The following is a 24,307-nucleotide window of genomic DNA, read 5'->3' as shown; positions in this document are numbered from 1 at the left end:
CTTACATTTAACAAATACTTTCTTGCTGCATATTTTTCACTGAAAGACTTTGTAAAATACTACTTTCCTTTCATCCCGTTCGTTCATTCGCTAGACCAACACCCATTTCGTACATTCGTCTTCTGAATAAGGCTTTATTGCGTGTTACCGCTACCGCCAGGTTAGAGTCGAACCCACCACCTCCGGCATCGCAGTCAGTCCCTAGAACAACAGGCTAGTCAGTGTGTGGTTAAAGACCCCGCTCTTTGCTGTGTAGTGCACCGTTAATCTATTACTAGAACAACAGTCTTACTTCAAAATGTTCGTGGAACAGAAAAGCGTTATAGAAAGTAGCAATGATCTAACAAAACATTACGTACTGCGTATATTCTATTAAGAAGGATTCAAATAGAACCAGCGAGTTTTCAGTAGATTCGTTCCCCACAAATGGACAGCGATTTCGTGGTTGTTTTGTATCGATATCGATGTTTCGTTCCACCTGTCACTAGTGCGGGGGCCGGGCGGCAGGTGCGCACAGACGCGGCGGCGCGCCAGTCTCCCGCGGCACTCGCTTCGACCACACGTCGCGACACACCGCACTATTATCGACACGTGCGTGGCGCAACCCTAATCTGTTGTTCTATTTTTCAAACTGTGTTGTGTTACCTCTTTTCGGCCGGGATTAATCGACTTTTTATAACAGTAAGTTATAAAGTTATTTTTTTTATTAATTTAAGTGCCACATATCTGGGTTATGTTTTGGTTTCAGTGTTATAATTCAGAAATGCGTTACCAATTGGCACAATAACGTGTTTTGAACGTTCTCAACGGTGAAAATCCGCTTTTCGCTTCACTTTTAAGTGTGTCAGTGTGTTAGCATTTTCTTCGGTGCAAAAAAAAATAAATAAATGTTTTCACCAAATCAGCAATACTTTCTTCTGAATGGTCGTGCCAAAATCTGTCGGATAGCGTTTATGTATCTCTTAATATTGCTTACAATCAATTAAGCCGTCCCACATAGCGCAGTTCTCAAGACATTTAACACGCAAACCGCTGTAAATTAATGTACAAAGGAATAACAAGTGGTTCTTATTTCACGGCGGAAAGGTACATTTTGTAAGCGATAAAAGATAAGACCGACAAGGGAAAACATGGCACTTTAAAAGCCCCCATACAAAAGACATCAACGCGCCACGCACGCTGCCCGGCCCGTGTCAGCGGTTTCTGTTCAGATTTGTATACAAGTTCTGAACATGAGAATTGTACTATGATCTCGTTGTATACAATACTAATTACAGATCGTAATGATAATTATGCCTAATATTATAATTCGGACACCTGGGAATGTGGGTTTTAATAATACACTCACGCATTGTGTGAAAAATCGTAGCTAATAAAAGAAATTTAAAGCAGCATCCGCACACATAGTGGTACAATTTATTTTCTTATAGCTAAGCGTAGTTGATCTTTGATATAAGATTTACGAAGTATGATGTTGGAGAGTGTTTCTCTTTTGAAAGAGAGTATAAAGTCTATGAACGAGATTCACAAATCTTTACATTTAAAAAAAGTATACTGCAATCCATCATATAACAAAATAAAACATAATATATTGTACATATAGTGAAAATGTTGTAATATTAAAAAAAAGATTGTTCCGAATCTTTTCTCTTTTTGATAGATAATAAATAATATATGTTTTCAACCTGACCGAAAGTCACAGAATTTAATCGATAACATAATTAATTTTCTACATGCAAGGCGTAGAAAATGCGAATCGCTTGACACACGTAATTACTAATTAGCGGAATCTAATTAGAAACACCTTAGCCATTTTAAACAACATTTAATTTATCCAAGAAATGTTGAGGTTCAAAGTTCCACAGCTTATAATTAAGGCGAAACCCGGAAAACGAGTAATCGATTCTCTTAACCGATTGAAATGTTAATCGAATTGACTAAACGTCTGAAAAGCGTATTCAACATTAGCATTGAGTTTACTGTGTAATGCGACGATGATTCGAAGTAATACACACTTCCGAATACTATATAGCAATTAAGTAATTCATGATCATTATTAATTCAAACTAAAAAAAAAGTAGGAGGGTTAACCTGCAGGATCGATAAAAGCTGCAGTGCAGCAATAATTTTACTAATTACAGACGGGAAGAATGGTAGTATTAACAGAAAGAACTAGTAAACCAAAAAAAACAAAGCAATGAACGGTCAAATGAACAATATTTAGTAACTAGCTGTTGCCCGCGACTTCGTCCCCGTGGGTAGAAGATAATAGTTATGATTTAGGTATACCTGCCTGGTTTTTTTTCACATTTTCCATTATATCTTAGCTCCTATTAGTCGCAGAGTGATGGTTTATAGCCTTCCTCGATGAATGGTCTATTCAACACAAAAAGAATTTTTCAATTTGTACCAGTAGTTCCTGAGATTAGCGCGTTCAAACAAACAAACAAACAAACAAACTCTTCAGCTTTATATATTAGTATATAAGTATATATATTAGTATATAGAGTATAGATATAGATTAGTATAGAAGTATAGATAAAATAAGATTAGGTACCTACATAGCCTAAATATATGTCTGTTTAATAAAAAAACCTCTTGAACGTAATCCAAACCCCTACCAAAGTTTCATCACAAAATTTGATCATAATATATGTTTTACTCCTATAGAGTACATAATATCAGGAACAGCAAGACAGTAGTATTATTATCAGTAAACCAGCTTATAAAGATCATAGTGCTGGATCACAGGAGTCTTATCACAGCGATTAAGCATTGATGGCCTCTCTCTTAATAAGATAATGAAATTAAAGTAATAATCTCTCATCAAAAATCTCTCTCTACTTAATAACTGTATAACCAACAATTATGTCTATTTCCACAAATAACGTACATATTTCACGGCTCTTCACATGTTAGTTGAAAATGTATAAAAAACGGCTTACAAGTAAATGAAATCTAATTAAATAATTACAGGTGTACTGATTAGATTCGTATCTTGTTTAATTTTTAATCCGTTATTTGTGTACAGGATTTCGTGTTTGGTATTTTTTAGTTTAATTTCTACGTAGATATTAGAGAAGGATGTGTATTGCTTCAATTACTTAACAGACTTATTTTTTAATGAAACGAATGTAGAGATTATTAGAAACAGCACTCACTTGCTTTACATCCCTGGTAAAAATGCAGGAAATCCAGCCTTTTTTCTTATTCCGGTATGAAATACTAACTTAAACCCACGCCGAGGGCACAGCCTGGGAATATGTCGGATTTCCATCGATTATAAAAACCCCCTGTACTGTTTTAGCCAGCCGATGGGTAGCCTATATATGTATTATAGGAAATTATGATAAAAAGAGTTTAAGCACAACCTTTTCATTCCCCAGTGATAAGATAAAACAAGTCAAAAAAAAAACCCGATGATATTGTTTTGCTTGTCTTAAAAGCGCAAAAATTTACACTAAAAATACAGTAAATTTTAATAAGATTCCTAGAAATCGTTCCATAGATGGCAATATTTAACTTGAAAGTACAAACATAGCAAATTAAATAAAAGACTAAATTGTTTCTTTATTTAACTCGTGAATTCCTTGTTTTGTTTACTCAACGAAGCTTACAAGAAACTAGCAGTTGCCCGCGACTTCGTCCGCATGGTTAGAAGATATAAGTTATGATATAAGATACATTGGGTTACAATATCGCAATTTTCTTACGGAACCCTATATACTTATCCCAGGTACCCGGAATATTTTCGAAATAAATTATAGCCTATCTTCAGCGGTGATAAGCTATGTGTGTGTGTAGCTTCTTAACAGTGAAATCATTTTTCAAATAGGTCAAGTAGTTTCGAAGCCTATTCGTGTCAAACAAACAAATCTTTCCTCTTTACAATATTAGTATAGAAAACTCACTATAATTTCACCAATGAGTAATAACAATCAGCTGATTCATTCAAATTCTTTCCCCAAAAGTATTAATCTGAGGTCAGAGACCCAGTTTCTTTTTCTTTATTTATGAGCTTATTATATTTATCAGTCAGCTTTCTATCAAAAATTTAAATTCTGTGGTTTTTGTGCCGTGTTATACTATATTCGGTGCGTATAAGATTGGGTAGTTATATTGTTATAGGTAATCTACCATAACGCTGATATTATATATGAGAAGATATGTGTATGTCTGTTTGTTTGTTACCTTTTCGCGCATAAATAAGTGGCTCTACGCCGTGTGGGGCGCTGTCTCACACAACTGCAACTTTAATTGAAGTTCTCACGTAACTAAATTAATTAAAATCGCTAGCATTATTATTTCTTTCAATTACTTGCAAAACCCATCAAACTTAGCCAACGTAAAATACTGTCCGATACAACGGAGAGCATGCGTGATTATACCAGCTATAATCGCATAAGTGAATCGTTAAGCTACGCTTGACGCGGTTGTTCCGTATATGGGTGACCATCTTTGTCATATCGAATTCCTCCGTGTTTTGAAAGGCACGTTAAATTGTGGGTCCCGGCTGTTATTTCTACATCTTTGGTAATCGTCATAGGTAGTTAGAAGCTTGAATGTCTGACAACCAGTCTAACCAAGGGGTATCGTGTTGCCCAGGTAACTGGGTTGAAGTCAGATCGGCAGTCGCTCCTTGTAAAACACTGGTGCTTAACTGAATCCGGTTAGACTGGAAGCCGACCCCAACATAGTTGGGAAAAGGTTAGGCCGATGAGTCTCATAATCATATTCATCGTCATCATCATTGTCAGCCCGTCTCAGTCCCCTGTTTGACATTGGCTACTCTCATGGCAATGCACTGAGCTTGATTTCCAATCCCAGCCTAACGAATATCACCGTGCCGTAGGTATACGTTAAAATCGAATACTTAAATAATGCCTAAGTAAGTGGCTATAACAGTTATAAATACCTACGCATAGAATTTATATAATGCTTTAGAGCTTAGAAGATTATAAAATATTATTTAGTGTTGAAATAAATACGATATCTTAATGGAATTTAAGATCATAAACATTAGCAAGATTACGTTGGGGAAGTTCATAGTCTCACAACTGTATATACCTAGTGTTATGGTATGTCACAAATAAGTTCAGAATTTAGAATTGAATAAATTATTTTATCTTTTCATTCCTTTTTGTTGACTGCTGTATATGTAACCATTTATCACGCTTTTAGTTTTTTCGTTAATTCTTTGTTCAGGTTTTGATTTAAGTTCCATTCTCGATCCCACCCCAGATCATGATTAAGGACTCCGATTGTGTTCGAAACTAGTCGGGCGATCGCATACGCGTTATTTTCTGCAAACTCTATATTTTTCATGTATTAATGTTTTAAGCAACAAACATGTCATTTATCACTCTGCAAACATAATGAAAGGACAAGTTAACTTGCTTTCACATTAACAACATGCAGTATCTATTTATAACAGGAAACAATATACTTATCGCGAATATTTTAAGTGGTAGCACATGTTGGTTGTACAGTCGAGCAAACTTCATAAAATTTGCTGTTGCATTATAAGTGTAAATTAATTCCATTTGTGTAAAAAAATATGTGATCGGTTTTGCACAATGATAAGCGTCATGCCTCGTAGTTTTGCTTCACTGTGTCACGGGGTTATATACATCACATTCATAAAGACACCCAGACTTCGAACAACTACTACACACTATTGTGGATCACAAAAATGCATGTCCTATGAAGGGATAGAACCTGCCACATCCGTGCATATTGGAATTAAAACAGCGATCTATAAACTATTTAAAAATTTATTGAGAACTAGCTGTTGCCCGCGACTTCGTCCGTGTGGTTAGAAGATATAAGTTATGATTTATACCTGCCCTGTTTTTTCCACATTTTCTATTGTATCTTCGCTCCTATTATTCGTAGCGTGATGGTATATAGTCTTAAACCTTCCTCGACAAATGGTCTATTCAATAAAAAACAATTTTTCAATTTGAACCAGTAGTTCCTAAGTTCACGCGGTCAATGTCAACGCGGTTCAAACAAACAAACTCTTCAGTTTTATATATTAGTATTCATTTCAACGCCGAAATATTTTAAATCCTCATACCAAGTTTATGAACACGCCTGTACAAAACACGTATAATTGACATCATAATATTTCGACAAGCTATCGGTTCCGCTGTTATTAAGCTATAAGGATACGCTCTTAAAATTTTAATTTGTTTTAAATGTTTGCTTACAAATTAATAGAAGTATTTAGATCAAAAGATACGTTTAACTAAATACAATAAGTATCACAGATTAACGTTCAACTTCCCTCTATTTAACATATTTTTTCTCCGTTTTATTTTTGTACCTTTTTTATATTTTTGTCTGTTTCGACGAACTAAATAATTCGGACGTATTTAGTAAAAAATTGTTTAATTTGGTTAGTTGCATTGTAAACGTTCGTTAACGTTAATGTTTATGTATCTCTACACTCTACTTGATACTGTCAGAGAAGGCATGAGTTTTTAGTCACGGTAGTTCTGTAATATGCCCTTCATTTAGTCTTTCGAACGTACTCCATGTTGAACTTGTCTCCCGTATTATGGCACTTCTTGTGGCGCGTGGGTTTCACTCCATTACTCAGGCCATGACGTCGTGCATCCGTGCTGTGAACTCGAATTTATCGACCAAAATGTTCTATGTTGAACTTACGCGATCTACGTTAAAAGTAGTTTATGGTTTAAGTGTTTTAGTGAGATTGTATATAAAAGTATGACAATACAATTAAAGTAGTCACATGCGAACATGCCCCACATAATGTTAGCTGTGATAATGTACGTAATCTAGAGACGTTACTGTTAACAGATGCAGTCTGGGGCGAACTCTCACTCGCGTGTGGCGTTACTTAGGATTTTGTAGAGGGGTTCCGTATGCAATTATTGTAGTTAATAGGGGCTGAATATAAATACATACCGAAACATATTATAAGCTCTTGTTTAATATTATTGTTTTGAAAGGTTCCTAGTTATTATAGATTTTTTAAACGATGGCGAAAAAAGCTCTATGGTCGGCAAGAACGAGGCCGTTTTTTATGTTACGAGAAATTAATTTTATCAGAAATATTTATGTACTTTTATTACGATTTTTATTTTGTAATAAATTAGAGTATTTTTATTCTTATTTGAATGTACTGTATTACGAACCTATTTAAAAAAAAAAATGTTATAAAACTAGTTACATTTCGAAATCATCAAGCAATCAATCAAAACACTTAAAATAAACTCATCAAATTTATTATTTTACGAATATCAAACAAAACGACAGCGGTACCCTAAATATTGCGGTGCCGAGCTAGCGGAATTCCATAAAATCATGATTAATTTATTAATGTTATACTGCTCATCGCCGCTCTCTCTACTAAATGGGGCTTACGCTTCGATGGCCGGCCGTATCCTCGTAAGATACAGTTATACACACACATTATTTTTAACCGACAGCAAAATATGATGTGGTTATTTTGGATGTTTCGTGTTAGGTGCAGCGCAGACGGCACACTTTGTGCGATCGAGTCTGCGGCGCTCAAAAAGTCTGCATGGCGCGCGTGTGCGTTGCTGAATATAATAGCATAGGTTCTATTTTCACAGACGAAAAAGTGCGTCACGGATAGTCTGTCGTGTGCGCTGCACCTTATACTGGAAAATTCTTGGCAATCTGTGTGACCAGGGCCCCGATTCTGCTACTTTACAATGGCCGATGAATGAATGGTAATTGGATTAAATTTGAAATTATTCCTGTCCTGTTAAGCATTTTACCAATACAATAATTGGAAGTTAATTGTATTGACGTTGATGTACCATCTCGTTCTGAATTTACAATTATTGTGAAGAAAAATGTTTAAGAGAATACGAAAATTGTCATTTTAAGCTAAATTTCATTCATTCATCGGCCGTTGCAAATAGCAGAATTGGGGCCCAGAGAAATATGCAAAGTTGATAGTCTGTAGTCGTTTCTTCTCTGTATAGAATTTTCCCAGAGAGTAGGACGTTTACTGCTGGTTTATTATAACTAAATTAAATGCAAAATTTTATGGGTTTTGTTCACACATGCCAATGCATTTTTAATGGGATAGTGCTTATTATATTTTTATTTAGTCTGACGTTTACATTCAATTTCAGAAAATTGAAATTGAAACACGATGAACACTTAAAATTGACACTTCAAGTGTCTGTGAACTTTATTGATTAAGAGCCGATCATCAGTTAACTTCTATCTGAGGAATAAACATGATCGTTTGACATATTTTCTATACAAAAGCTGTAGCGGTAGTATTGAAAGTAAGTAGTGAAGTAAAATAAGAAAAATCGGCCCTAAATGTGCTGAACTATTTTGTACCTGATTGAAAAACAACTTTTAAATATTATTTTTTTGTCTTTGCCTTTCAAAAGAGACAACTTTACAAAACAATTCAGCGAATTAAAGAAAAATCCGTTTAATGTCTATTTCCATCATATTCTCCTCTTTTTGAGGCCCATTACAAATTGCTGACACTATCGGATACACAGCCTCGGGAGTCGGGTGTTCATTTGACAAATGTGGCAAAGTCTCGACAATGTCAGGGCAATGTTATTCCTTCCGCGTGGGCTTAACACGTACACCGAGTATTGATGTTACTTTATTTGTGAAATATGACTCTACTGTACCATCTAAATAGGGATGTAACGGTGTGTTAAATGTGTTTGGTGTTTTTTTACTTGTTATTTTCTTTGGTGGTTTTTGATAAATCATGTTATACAGTGGCCCCCGATTTTCTGTTATTAATTAACGTATTTTTAACTCTACTATACTATTCTTTAAATGTGTTTTATTTATGTATACTAAGTATATTACTTATGTATATACGTCAACAGATTATAAATCTGGTTAATTTATGTTTGATATTAAAATATCAATGTAGAGCTACGTACGTTATAATATCAAATTGAAATTTTGATGATTAATACTTTTGTAATTTGAGAACAAAGATCTTAATACGGGGTTAACGACATTATGCTTTGGTAATACGATGCATCCTTGTATTTTTGTTATACTCTACACTTTAACATACATACGCTACATTTATTTTATTATAAATTTATTTTAATAATAATACTTTGCATACTGTATTAACGATGATTGTTGCAATGTAGGACATATTATTCATCTCCCTAAACTCTTACAGAACGACGGTCTTCATCGCTATCAGACCCCCTATCTATCCATTACCCAAATAAGCGAAAAAAGCACGTGTAATACGCGTATACGGCACGTGTCAAGTTAGTATAATGCCGGCTAATTATTCTCATGTCCCGCTAGTTTCGGACTCGCCTCATTCCGTACTACGGTAGCGCTTACTGTTCGTGAAACACTCTTGTGAAATGTTTATGTGTTTTCTTGGACACGTACGTGCTTCCCATGCAGTTTGGTGTATTGGGAACTTGTGTTAGGCTTTTTGGTGGGTTGTATTTTAGATTAGGTTTTTCTTGTAAGTTTGGATTATAGAGTTTTAAGTGATGTAAGAGTGGTGTTTTTACCGGTCGTATGAGAAAATAAACTATAAAATATTTTGTGGTAATTTTTATTATCATACCGAGGATAAATAATATACAATTGACCTAAATTCGTTTAGGTTAACGGCGGTTTGATATGTCAAACTTTGGCCGGCTTAAGACAACCCAGGCCACTTAAACTACCTAAGCCAGAGTCACGGGATGGCTTGCGCATGCACTGCGCAATGAGACAGTCAGATAGCGTAGCCTTAGTAATAGAATTGCGTTTTTACCTTTTGGGTACAAGACCCAAAAAGGTTGAGTAATTATAGCTAAATGTAACATTCTAGCACCTCAAACAAAGCCTCATAGATGATGTTTCTTTACATGTTTCGACGACCGTGCTACACGTGTACTGTCGATAATTCATCTTGATCGTCATTTTATGCGATTTCTCTGTCTCTCATAACGAAAGTGACGTGAGTGATCGCATTTACATAGTTTCACTTGTTTTTTGAGCTCAATCATGCGTTAACAATTGAAATGTTTAAAAAAGCTTTATAGGTACTTGCTCTGGTTAAATGTAAGCATGTATGTATCTGTAACAGTTTTAAAACTTATTTTTTGCCCTGATTGAGTGATTATATTTTAAAACTATTTACAGTCGTTTTCAATATCGAGGAAAAAGGCATATTATGGAACATAAAATAAGTTTTCTAAATTAGAATTCGAAATGCTTACCTTTAGTAAGAAACGTGATCAAAGTTAGTTAATTAAGAACTATCTTTACCTTTAAAACCCAACTAATCAAAATAAAAATCCTAAGCTTCAAACCGTAATTAAACGCCATTCAAGCTGTATGCCAAAGCAGTAGAGTTCATTTTTGTGGAACATTCACATGTGATCCGTACGTGTTTCCGCGTCGTGTGTTGAAGTTGGAAGGTGTACGAATGTACCGTAATATTTTGTTACTAGAAACCCGTAGAAACAGCCCGGGTCAAATATGTCACATGCTTTATTGCGTCAAACTATCTGATAAGGGAATTTACAACAAGAACTAACTTTTCAATGTAGCGTCAGTATTGAAAGTCTCTACAAAGTTGTCAAAGAGAAAAACGCGAGTCGTGACTTTGTCGATGATTTTCACAAATTGTTGTTTATTTTTACCCAAATAAAAACATTTTGAAATATTAATATCATGTTGAATATAACTCAGAAAAGGAACTCTTTGTGTTCAAAGAAAAAAAACTTTGATTGTTGAATTTGTGTCGTTAATGAGTTTTGATGAATTAGTTCGCTACTTTATTGAGTATTCAGACTCTACCTTCGGTAAGTGTTTGGTGTCCATGTATCTGTTAAATTAAATTAGCATAAGCACTTTTGTTGCTGACTCTACAAGTTTATTCTAGACTTATTTACATACGCGTGTTAGCTGTTTTTCCAACGAAGGTTAATACATATGTATGGAAATCTTTACCGTCGATTGACAGGTTACAGTTACACCATCTGAAAGGGGTAGGTAAGCAACACGGATTCATGATTGTCTAGATAAAGTCAGGCTGTCAACTTAAGTGTTAAGCTGTCAATTTACTTTTAAAAAAATGACTAAAAAAAATTTTAAAGTTGTCGGATTCCACCAAAATTCACAGAGAGATAATAGTTCTTTTTTAGTGTTCTGTACAATCCTTTAGAAGGAACCTTATCGCTAAGGCTCTGCTGTGTGCCCGTCCATCTGTCACCAGGCCATTCATGATCCAGGTCGTCCATATCTCATGATAGCTAAACAGTTTATGTTTTCCCAGACGAAATTACTGTTGCTGCTATATCGTAATCAAATCGAGGTTAAGCAAGTGTTAGGACGGTCATCAATTTTGCTGATCTTTAATTTAATGATATTTGTATTTCTTAAGCCTATTTGTAAAGAACCGCGTCGCGAATCTGAGTCCCAATTGGCAGGTGTTTTTGTAAGTTCGTTATTAAGTGTGTAAGTATGTATTATTGTTGAAGTTCACCAGTTATAGCAGTTTATACTTTGTTCCTATAATAATGATAGCAATCAAACACTTAAATAGGAATGTATAAAAACTTTGCGAATCACAGCAATAGGTTTTCTGTGTGAACGTATTAATTAACTTACCGTCATAATACAACGATAAATTACATTAATTAGTCTACTTAGATGAAAATAATTATGTTATTGTTCAATTTGTGCGTGCGATACACTTGATATTGCATGCAGTTTTTCAAATTGATGGATGTGTTAGAACCTTTAGAATATATATTGTAATCATTTGCTACAGGTTATTCAAATTGTAATTAGTTTTTATAGACTACCTAAAATATCATTATCCTCCTAGCCTTTGTTGGAGTTGGCTTCCAGCCTAATCAGATGCATCTATGTACCGAAGGATTATGCGATTTCAATCTAGTTTGTTTTGTATAAAAGGTGAACTATATGCAAGTGTCAAAAAATTAGTCTAGCCATTTAAAAGTTGTGCTGGTCAAAAGATGTTTGCTATGTCTGTTATGTCAAACAGACACTATGCTTCACGTAAAACACCTATATTTCGTGGGCACATGCATTATTTACGTCTTTTTCCGTCGTGTAAATAACTGTAAAACGATAGAGTTCGTGTGGTCCCAAATGATTGATTGGACGATGTGGAATACTTGTGTCGTTGTTGGTTTTGAGTCGTGACTTCGACCTTTAAGAATTCTCTACATGGGAAATATTGACAGTTATTGTTTCATATGTCTTCCTTGTTAATAGCTAGGTGTTTGTTGTATTTATTGGTGTTTACGAGATTATTGTACATTGTTGACATGACAAACTCAGGCTGTTTATGTTACCTTGAGTAGAAGTGATAAATATTTTAAGAATTTTTCAAATTGTCGTATTTTCTTTTAAAACTAGGAGATTATTTTTAACGGTAATTATTTGTTATCTTTCGTCTAATTTGTCTACGAGTACTGTCAATAAACTCGTTATTGAGTTATTCTTTGAAACATATCCAATAAATATAAGTATATATATAAGTTTTCCTATGAAGTAGGTTCACGGCGTAGGTGTTTATCTATTTGGTTAAAGGTTCATTAAGCACTTGCACACCTAAATAAAGAAATTAATCATATTAGAAAAGTTTTGAATAATAAATTGTAAGTTATTAATGTTTTAATTAAAACATTGTCTATTCATTAGCGTAGGAATCAATCATTAGAAGTATAATGCAGTAGGAAAAGCAATCTTTGTTCTTAATTGAAAATATGTCAAAGTTTTTATCTTTTTGTTTGATATATTGTGTTAGCATTCGACTTATATTTATGGTGAAGAAAGTGATTTATTTTTGTTGAAGGGTTAATTTAAAAGATGCTTTTATACTTTCGTAAGTCTATGGATAACATTATATGATCAGTAGAAAAATATTGCAGAAAAAGTTGTTGAGTTTTAATTACGAAAGATAAAACGAAACAACGCTTCTTCGTGTGACATGCTAAAAATAATAGTTGGAACTTGTAATGGAAATGGTTCGTTGTATTTCTTTTACATAAAAAAAAGCTTTATTTAAATAGACGCCTAGACTTCACAAAGTGAACCTTTCAAAACGTAAGTTCATCTCCGAATATACTACGTTTTTCTACTAACAAGAGTTTTTCTATTAACAGTATAAAATCCATAAAAATTCTTCAATAATTTAACAAAGTACAACGAATCCGTAATAGGTATCATGGTTTTACAACATTCCATGGTTCATTGCTTCGCGATGGCTCGTTAGCTCTCCACACATTGTCAAAGATGCTAACGGTGTCATATACACGTTAGTTTTAAGTGAAAATAAATTCCTGTAATAAATTCTTGATGATTCTATATTTTTTTTGAATTTGTAGTAAAATTTACTCATTTAATAAATTCGTCTCTTTCTTTTGCTCGTATTAATGAATTTAAACTGTTTTTATCTTTTTTTAACAGTTTTCCATGCGTTTTTTTTTATTTTTTTGTCACTTTCTGATGTTTTCACGCTTTTTGTTGGTGATAATGCCATTTCAAGTGAGAAAACTTTTGTGATTCAAAGATTTGTGATTTTTCGCCAAAGGCTCTGTTTGATTTAAAGTCTTGCAATAGCGGACTTTAACTCACGCCGAAGGCACCTCGTTTTCTTTCAATAGTAAGGGTATTTTTGATGACAAGTCTCTGGGAATTGCTTACGCACGTTTCTCACACCTATGGTGGGTGACATCTGTATAAAATTGACAAATATTGCAAGAAGTACTATGTAGATATTTAAGTATTTATTTAAATAATATTTCTAATGTTTATTAACTTTCTCTATTCCATACAATGCACAGATTAATCATTATACCAGTTCCTTGACACAGAAATACCTATATATTGTCATCAATTCATATTGTCAGCTGTTCGCGAAATAAAAGAACATCGAAAGTCACTTTAATACTGGTTTTATGTCTAATAATATAAAAAAAGAAATTATCAATAGGCGCGTCATTCACAAACAGATATGAACTCTCTCTTACTTTTTTAGGTAAAAACCTACTTTAAAAGACCGCTTTGTTACATTGTCAAAGGGTATTTAAATTGCCTGGTGCATTATTATCGGGTTAGTAGTCGATTTGCCCCACTTTAACTCTTATAAAAGTGCATTACAAAATTTTGGTGTACCGGATTCGCCCGCTGTTACAATTCTGTCCCGGGCCAGTCCCAAAAAAAAAATTAAACTTAAAAGTATTCGCCCGATTCGGGCCAATCGACTACTAAGCCCTACTGGGGTTTTCTCAAATGTTATTGTACATACTAAAACCTTTCAGCCCCCATTAATGATTTCGCAGTACGGACAAATTATTATTGGAGAGGTCAAAGACTATTGGCATAACATGAAATTTAGTGTTAGGCCTAACAGATACTATTTAAAATTTGTAACATCGTAGTCTTTTCTCCCTGTTTTTTCATGTCATGTTTCAAAATAAGACCACCGCACGAATCATTTATCACGAGGGTTTCATAATTCAATTCAAATACAGCATAAGCTAAATTCACACTCAGCATAAGTATTCGTAGAGCCCACCATCGCTTGTCTAACTCGGGGATCGAACACGGTACAGGGCGGGCACAGTGAGTTTTTCGTGGCGACCTTAACCACTAGGCTATCTATGCATTCATAAAAGGTTTTATTTCCTGCCTTGTAATCTTGCAGCTGCTTAAAGTAACAAGTAATTGAAACTCCCATCGCATTTTATTTACCATAAAATAATAACACACCTTCTTATCTATTACAAATCATTACTTCTTAAATAGACAGGTTCAATGTCATACATGTTACTATCATTAATTTGTAGCCCGAGGTGTTGTACGCGACCAGTATAAGTAGACCCTCAGTTCTTTTTACAGAAACTTTGAACTACTTTAATTCGAGCATCTGCGGGGGTCATTAAAACCGGTTAAAGCTGATGATTGTGCCTCAAACCTCTTGTAACGACTTCTCTTCTATGTTTTGCTGGTTTAAATTTAAACTTTATTCCCTTGGAATTAAGGTTCACAAGGCAAAGGAAACACCTACGCCCAGGTGTGTAATAAAAAATACAATGAGATATGATGATTAAAACTTTTTTTCTACGTCTCTATGAGCGAAAATTTACCCGTTGTCTGTAAGTAAATTATATTTTATGGTCGTAGGTAGAAGTATGTTGAGTTATGGGATTCGTCTGTTCTATTCTACACAGTATTAGTCACCATTCATTTAATTATAAAAGTAATAAATACTAATAAGAGAACCGGCGGATTTTTTTGCAGTTTTTGTATTTATTAGCTTTTTTCTGGCATGTGAAATTTTGATGTGAATCTGGATATTATTTTATGATGGGTAAAATATTTAAAAATGATTTTAAAATTGTCGTATATTTGTTTCAGTAAAAAATGAGTTATTTTGCACTACACCTACTAACTATTCTTTGTCGGTTGTAAAAAAAAATATTATTCGAATTTTACTTCAAATTACTCTTGGTTTCCTGTTATGTTTTTGATATATTTTAGGACCTGTCAAAAGATTCTTCCAAAAACGGGCAGAGTTTAGTAAAACACTTTCTGAAAACACCAAAAAATTATCACCCCACTTTATTTCGAGGATTTGACTTATGACATAATTATTTACGACCATCGATTTAAATACCGCAGCTTATAACTATCTTGTAACATTTGCAACACTGTGTAAAACTCGACGCAAATGTAGCTCCTCATTATACCATAAGCAGAATTTTCATTACACTAGTAAATATCCAAACACTTAAAACTCTCAGCATTTTCGTAGATTGTTAAAGAACTTTACTAAATTGCACTGTAATCTGTAAAACCTCAATTCGACTACGCGATAAACATCCTGCAAGTTGTAGTACATTGCCGCCGATGATCTGTCGCATTTGATTTCAGATAACCGCGGCTCCGTAGTGTATTGCAACTCGAACGATATTCCTCGCATCGTCTTGAGTCTTAAGATGGCAAACGCACTTACCATTCAACATACCCTTAATATAGCCGATGTCTTTATGTTCTATAGTTTACTATGGCTTTTTGTAGAAATTAAGCCATAACGCGAAGCTAGTGGTTTGTCTCCTGTAAGTTTGTAGATGAAATGAAAGAATTTAGTTATAGCCTGTTCGGTTCGATTCTCACTCAGTACAAATCTTTGCGAGATGATATAATTTGTTCTGTGTCTGGGTATAATATGGTATTTTTTATGAATATTATAGGATACTTATCAGTTGCCTAGAACTAATAATACAAGCTTAGCTTAGTTGGAGAACAGATAGCATTGAGTAAAATTGTGAAATGTGATTATTTCATTAATGTTGTCAAATATTAAAGTATAAACTATACTCTGTACTAGAGTAAGTTGAGCTTTCATGGAATTGTAAATGCTACTTAATTCCGAAACGCTAATTTATGTCTTTCTTAACAAAACCTATTATGCCTTGGATCTTCGATAAGATTAGGTCGGTAATACTACAAATGTAGATTTCATAGAAGATCTTTGGACTATTAAAATTCTCACGCTTTTAAACGCAAGCAAAAAACACGATTCAAAAGTATTATTTTTGATGTGTAAATCAATAGATACTACTAGTGTGGTCGTTATTACCACATCAAAAAAACATAAATACAAAGATTTCAATCTTAAACCAAGTTCAAATAACCAGTATAACTTGAGCCCCATCTAAACACATTCAGCGAAATAAGTAACGACTTTCGTTCCCTAAGGGATGCTTGATTACAATCAAAATAATCTATTCAACTTTCCCTAAGGCTAGCTACAAACTATTGTTGGACATGTTAAGCTTGGCCCCGATTGATTCGTAAATATCCGTTCTTAGTAATTATTGTGTGTAGTCAATGGTTATGAGCCAAAGATTAAGTATGGTAGATGGTAAAAAATATGTGGGCTAGGTATATTGTTTTTATTTATGGGTTTAAAACGAAAACCTATTATTTTATTAAATGTCTTCCTTGTCTTGTCACCAGCCGGTATATCATGAACCGTAATAAAAATAAAAATCACGGTTAAAATTGTGTCTCCTTTAACTTATTTGTACGGAAACCTTAACGTCGCGAGTCAGTCTCATACTTGGCCAGCTTTTTTTGCGTTATTTTTTTGTTGAATGAGTAGAAGGAGGTAATATAAATGAGATGATTATGATGGTCATTGACTATTTGGACAGGTTACGATGAAGACGTGTAGTGTGTGGAATGACTTGAATAAGTATTAATCAGTGTCACTACTGCTTCGTAGGCAAGCTGGAACTACGTTAGATCACTAAAGAATACTTGACGACCTCCGTGGTCGAGTGGCGTACGCACCGGTCTCAAGGTGTTGCTAGCTCTGATATCCCGGGTTCGATCCCCGGTCGGGTCGCTGTAAAAATTCACATTTCTACATTGTCTCGGGTCTGGGTCTTTACTACTACTATACTTACATTCATTTAAATTTGAACATTGAACGACTCTAGTAAATTTTAATTTAATGTAAAATAATATATCCTGGGACAACTCACACACGGTTATCTGATCCCAAGCTAAGCAGAGCTTGTGTTATGGTAACCAGACAACTGATATACTTACTTATATATTTCTAAATACATACATATCTTATACATATAATAAAATTGTAGAAAAGTGAAAACTGTACATTAAATATTTTTAAAAAAGAATAATTGCAGGGTGGTCTACGAACGATTCTGATGCCGAAAATATGATTATTAGAATTTTTGTCTGTTTGTCTGTTTGTCTGTTTGTCTGTTTGTCTGTATGTATGTCCGGAAAGATCTCGGAAAGTACTGGATAGAATTGATTCATATTTTCAGAGAATATCAACAAGAGGTCCGGTCAACATACTTTTTACTTATTATCCCGCTTTTCGTTACAGGGGGTGAGCAGGAGCCTTTTATATCTATAAACAAATATCAATTTATCTTATAAACTACTGAATATATTTCGTTCAAATTTTGCATGAACCTTATCGTACACATGATACAACAAATATACAAAAACCATAACGCTGCTATGCAGGGGGCATGAGCAGTAAAGTTTTCAATTTTTGGACTCACCCATAACATCGTGTAATACAATTATGAGGTGTTTTTTCACTCCATTGAGTAGTAGGCAGCCCGGTCATCAATTTACTCAAAAAACATCACGCTATTTATCTTAAGACTTTTGGCAGAGCAATAATATATTTTTTCGAAAGTAAATCATTTTCACAAAATCAGTCATTTTATTCTCTTTCAAGTCTAATGTAGACCTAGCGCGACAATAATAAAAATAAAAGAAACATAAACTATTAATACTTTTATTATTATTCTTTTGATGCAAATGTTACTTCGTAATCGGTACATTCTTGAAACAAAGGAACTTAAATTATTTTTATTTTTATTGGTGTACTAAAATTACTCAAGTTCAAATGTGAAATGCCGTAATATGATTTTGTGTTTATTTACGATAGGTGTATATACCTATGTTTTTAGCTCGGTAATGTTGGCGATGCTACTTCAAGATAAAAGAATTCGTAGTGACACTCAACCCAAAGTTGCATGTAGTTCACATTGATCTCATCTATAATTATGCATAACAATAAATTACTGAACGACACAGTTAATTATATTACATTGGTTCATCTGTAACAACTAGCAACAAAAATATAAACTTTCAAACAAAAAAAAGCCTTTCAAACAATGAAATAATGTTTTCTTAAATTTGCAACATTACATAGGCCAAAAGTATTTCGGATAGAAAAGTCCAGAAAACTTGCATAATAACTTCATAATAGGTATGCAATGTGAAAGATCTATAAGACCAAAGCTATCAATGAATAAGAGCGTTCGCTAGACGATTTTTGACATTACGTATCTATTGATAGAACAATGTCTACTGATACCTGGGATATTTCAATGTTTTAACGATTTGATTGGTCTACATCCGCCATTACAGAGACCGCACACGTGGCCCTTCCAAAAATTCCTTTAACAAATTATTGTATTCTCTACTTATTTTAAATTTTCTTCTTTCGTAGCCTGGTAAAAACAGGGGAAGGAACGAGACTGAATAAGTCTCTGAGATCCCTAAGCCGACGAGGATTAGGAACATATTTTTGGAAATTTCCCCAATAAGGCTGATAATAGCGTGTAGCTATCAGCACTTACATCCGTCACACAATGACTGGAAAATTCATTTTGGCTGTCGGTATCGACAGCGTAACCTTATAACCAACCTCATGTAGTCTTTATTTAAGTTCCATTTATGCAGTAGGGATGACGGTATTTTACTTCAATGATCGTCAGGTAGGTTAACGAATAAAATACGTATTTTTTCTTTGTAAATTGGTACAGTAAATAGAACTCATGCGCATGAAGTCACTTTTATGTTCATATTTTGCTTTGTCGTAACATCACAAATTAGACATATCCCAAACTTTAGATTTTTGTCATTGTCAATTTAAAAAAAAGGGTGTCTGATTTATTTTTTTCATGCTATTTATTTATCAGCAATTTAAAGGCAAATCATGTTCAAAACACCAGGATGCCAAGCTAACACGTTTACCAACTTTTTTATTTTGGAAATAAAATGTTTGTGAGGAAGATCAGTTTTAATATTAAGAGGACAATCAAACATAACGTGTTTCAGGAAACCGTTTATCTGGGCGCAATTTTGCAAAATCTTATATCTTATGACACTATGTAACATCCACAGTTACCGAGCCCGACTCTCATTTCACCAGCTCCGTCCACAAAAATAATTTGACATCTTATTTATATCGTCAGAAAACATCGTGTGTGAAAATAACAACTGTCTGGCTATCACTGTTCCTGAGAAACAGCCAGGTGAAAGACAGACGAACGGATACCGGGGCCTCAGTAATATGGTTCTGGTTTACCTCTTTGGTTACAGTACAATAATAATTTTATGATACCTCATAATCACTGTCATAATCCGTCTAACAATTTCAGGTGTAGGCCGGCCAAAGAACAGACGTGCTCGAAAATCATAACCCACCCAATTAGAAAATGGAAACCGTCGAAAGTGAAACATTTTTAGCAGAAGTGCTAAGACTGAGTTATACCTTCTGTTATTTTTTCATACTTGCATCCCCCCCCCCCCATTTTTAAACGGCTCGATTTGTCAAACATGTCTTAACGAGCACTCGCACATAATTCACGTTTAAATTAAAATAGTCCAATTCGTTCGGAAGCTATGATGTCACAGACAGACAGGCAGGCAGATATGTCAAAGTTATAAACCCCTCTTTTTGGGATTAAATAAGAAAAAGTCATTAAAACAGCTGTGAAATATTTGATACCAGGGTAGTCTTTGAGCCGCTCAAGATTCATTATAATTTAGAAAAAAAAGCAAGCTTAAAATGTAAAAAAAAAGTGTTTCATTTTCAATATTGCATTACATTTTTGCGATGATCGTTATTATTAAACTTCATAGTTTTTGGCATCTTGAAAATCACGCAGACGAAGTCGCGGGCAACAGCTAGTTCTAGATAAATTACACCCAGACACCAGAACAAATGATCATGATACATCACACAAAATTTGTCCTGGGCGGGAATCGAACCCACGACCTCCGGTATAGCAGTCAGGGTTGCTAACCACTAAACCAACAGACCCGTCGAATATAAATTACTTGTTTTCATTGCCATTACCACAGTCTGCAGATCAAATACATCAATAAATAAATAGGTTTATGTGAATTTAATATTGGCGCCACGCTTAAAGCGACATTAGATTTATTCTTCCGTCAAACACAACATTGGTATTAGAATAAGTTGTCTTGTCTGCACTAGCTGTGTCCTGCGGTTCCGCCCCGGTACAAATCGAAAATGATCCTACGGGAACATAAAATCTCCTATGTGTTAATCGTGGCTATAAATTACTGGGGTACCAATTTTCGTCTAAATCGGTTCAGTGGTTTTTCCGTGAATGACGAACAAACATCCATACATACAAACTTTCGCGTCTATAATATTAGTACGATAAACGAATTGGAACCGACAGAGAACGATTGCAATCATAAGCAAAAGATAATACGCAACGATACACAATATAATTAAGAATTAAGCTAAGCATTACCGCTCCAGTTTCTAAAATAATACTGTTTATTCAACAAATTAGATGTACGTTACCGTTTCTGTTAATACAATGGACAATGTAATCGTGCTTAACCGGTAATGGATATCTAACAACGATATAAATACGATCGTGAGGTATAAAACGTTTATTGATATTGTCTGTAATGGAATTTTATTATTATGATTTATATGTTTGAAAGAGATTCGTGATTTAAGAATTAGGTATAATTGTGCTGTTGATCGTAGCTATGGATCTGTGGTTTCGGTAATTTAAAAGTTGATAGTAAAAGAAAGTGGTTATCGTAATGATAGGGATATGTATCAGGATATTAGGTACTAGTAATGTACCTATTATTATTGTAGAGGAATATTTAAAAGAGTTGATTGATTATAATTATTAACTTCAAAACAATAAAAGTTTTCTTTCATAAACTAGCCTTTATAATATCGTTGTAGCCTTGTAAGTAGTGCGTTATACATAAATAATAATGCATTCAGGGCGCTGTTGCGGCTTCCGCGGTTCTGCAGTGCATCAGGCATGTTCGCCGATGCTCATATCGACGGTTTTGACGCATTATGGCGTAAAAAGTCTGCATCCTTGCATAGCAGAATAATCGGGAGCAGCCACAGCTTCCTGAATTTTTCAGACTGTGATACTGTCCATACTAAAAGTTCTATGCTCTCTTCAAACTTCTCCACGTCGATTTTGAAGTGGATATACTTCTTAAAACTCCTCTAGATTTTATGATTCCAACCAAGACTATTGTTTTAGTATCCGTGTCAGCATTAATAAGCTTATTATTTTTAACAATTACTTTACGACTGCATTTTTAGATTTTATGTCGCTTTTTATAGTAAGCTATTTTACTGTTTCTCTGACTGTTAATTTATAATTACGATGGGGTAGTCGTGCTCGTTATTTGAATTAATGTTCCACAATTCTAAAACTGTAGAACTGAAACTTAAAATCATCTTTTTATTATTATTAAAACGACTCCCGCGACGAAAGGATTCTTTAAGCCTTGTGTTGCGCACAAATATTCAAGTAACATACACAGAGACACCCAGACTCAAGACATGCATTCGTGGGCCACACTATAGCTTGTTCCAAGAGGGGATCGAATCTTTGACACGTCGCGCTTGGCGACGGCGACGGTCGCTTAGGGTTTAGCGCGGTAGCCTCAACTTCTCGGCTGCCTATGCAGACAATCTTTCAAAACATACATATCATCACAAGTGGAGCTTTTATGTGAAAACAGTTTTGAATAATCTGAATAGGTTAGATCAAACATAAATATGTCACATAACCATTATGATCACAGATTAAATAGTCTTATAAAAGTGATATAAAGATTAGATTAGTATAAAAGATCTGAGGGGCATATCACTTCCCTTCGAGATGCTATAAATTGTGAGAAAGACATTACTTATTGTGGCTAATGTTTGTGCTATGCTACCACCTTTCTGCAGGTGTGAAAAAGAGATGCCACTATACACCGTGTATTGCTCTGTCCTGCTTCCACAGTTATAACGAGGTGATCGTAGGCAATCTGATTTACATGAGCGGTACAAACTGATACATTGCTTCCGATAGTCATTTAGTTTGTTTTTTATTCAGTATTTGATGTTCTCTACCTGCAACGCTTGTTTTTCGACGAGACAAATTCTGTTGATTGTTGATTGTAGAGTTGTAAGGGAAATGCGCTTGTTGAGATATCTTTGATTTTAGATTTTACGATTACATATGGGAATGGTAAAAATGCTACCCTATTCTGAGACTCAGCTGTCTGTCCATCTGTCACCAGATTTCTATCTTATAAACAGTGATAGCTAGTCAGCCAATTTTTAAAGATGATGTATTTGCTAGCTTTTTTTTGGACTATCAAAATTTTGATAGAAGCCACTAGGCCACTAGTTTTCTTAGTCTGTTTGTAGACAGAATCAATGAAACTTAAATTCAAATCCCAACCAAAGGAATACAGAAGGTAGAAAAGTGTTTTCGTGTATTAGGACAAAACAGCTTAAAAAATCATTTGCACAATTTCTATCTATTGCGACAACTCTGCAAAAACGTATAAGAAAGCGTACAACATTTATACACGTACGAAGCGTTATTTGTTCAGTAAGATGCGTGAAATATTGGAAAGACGTTTTCAAGAATCCGTAACAAAAAGGTTTCCATACTTTATTGTTTGATTCAACTTTCTCGAATATTACATAAATGACAATATTTAGAACTGCTTTAAGTAATATCCATATCATAATAATTATACCAGCTATCGTTTGCCCTTTATGTTTGTGCTTGCATAGAGCAGGTGTCCCTGGTAGATCGCCCTATCGCATTTTAGGTTAAATTTTCAACGAGGTTTCTGTATTTCGGACCTATATTCCCGTGAACGTCTTTACAAAAGACTGGATTCTATTGCTTGAAGTATTGGTAAAGTTTCCGTGAATTGGTGAAGTAATACTTTCAGATTACTTACTTATTTTTCGTTTGTTTTCAAATAAGCGACTTTCGCAGAGAGGAACTTAATCCTTGTGTAGCAGATGTTTCCCAAGCGGTTTGGCGTGATGACCTCTACCACTAGACTAAATTTTTAAATTTATTTCTTTAACAAAATGATAGAAATATTTAATAATAAATTATCTTCAAGCGTAAACGTTTACTGCTACAACTCATGCCATCAAGACTTGTCTCAACAAACGGTTTGCGACAGTAAACTGAAAGATCACCACAACTTAGCTGTTCTTATCCTAGTAACCACATCATTTCAAACAATGACTAGCTTATATTTAATAGATGGTTTAGTGAAAGCAGAAACTGCCATAATGTGTAATGTGGGTGTACTGTAATAATATTACGGTCGCGTAGAAGTTGTGATAGACTAGTGGAAAGGCCGCAGGACTGCCAAGTCAAATGTCTCGAGTTCGATCCCAAGTACGTTCCGACTTTTTGAATGCTGTATGCGTTTTAGAAACCAATACCACTGCTTTTGGAAGGCACAAAAAATTTAGGTCCTGCTCTTGATCTGATATCCGGTATAATAATGTCCAGTGGTAGAGGTTCTTTTTTCACGAGATGTCTGAGTATGTCTTAATAGAGATATTTTTGTCATAATAGAGATATTTTTCTATTATCCTCTTTTGTCTCCTACGGAGACAAATCTTTTCCACGTGATTAGAATATGACTA

The 24,307-nt window shown here is 34.4% G+C and overlaps 1 protein-coding gene across 1 annotated transcript in view; it reads left to right on the top strand.

Moving 5' to 3' along the window:
- The first annotated feature begins 254 nt into the window (after positions 1-254).
- Positions 255-24,307, top strand: part of LOC113496597 — an 82,400-nt gene continuing 58,347 nt past the window's right edge. The window contains exon 1 of the mRNA XM_026875869.1: positions 255-681. The gene's annotated coding sequence lies outside the window, so the exon portion shown is untranslated. The remainder of the gene's footprint in view (positions 682-24,307) is intronic.

This window comes from Trichoplusia ni, chromosome 8 (assembly GCF_003590095.1).
Source record: "Trichoplusia ni isolate ovarian cell line Hi5 chromosome 8, tn1, whole genome shotgun sequence".
Lineage (NCBI taxonomy): Eukaryota > Metazoa > Arthropoda > Insecta > Lepidoptera > Noctuidae > Trichoplusia > Trichoplusia ni.
Note: the sequence above shows the minus strand (reverse complement) of the source record. Positions and strands in the feature narration are given on the sequence as shown.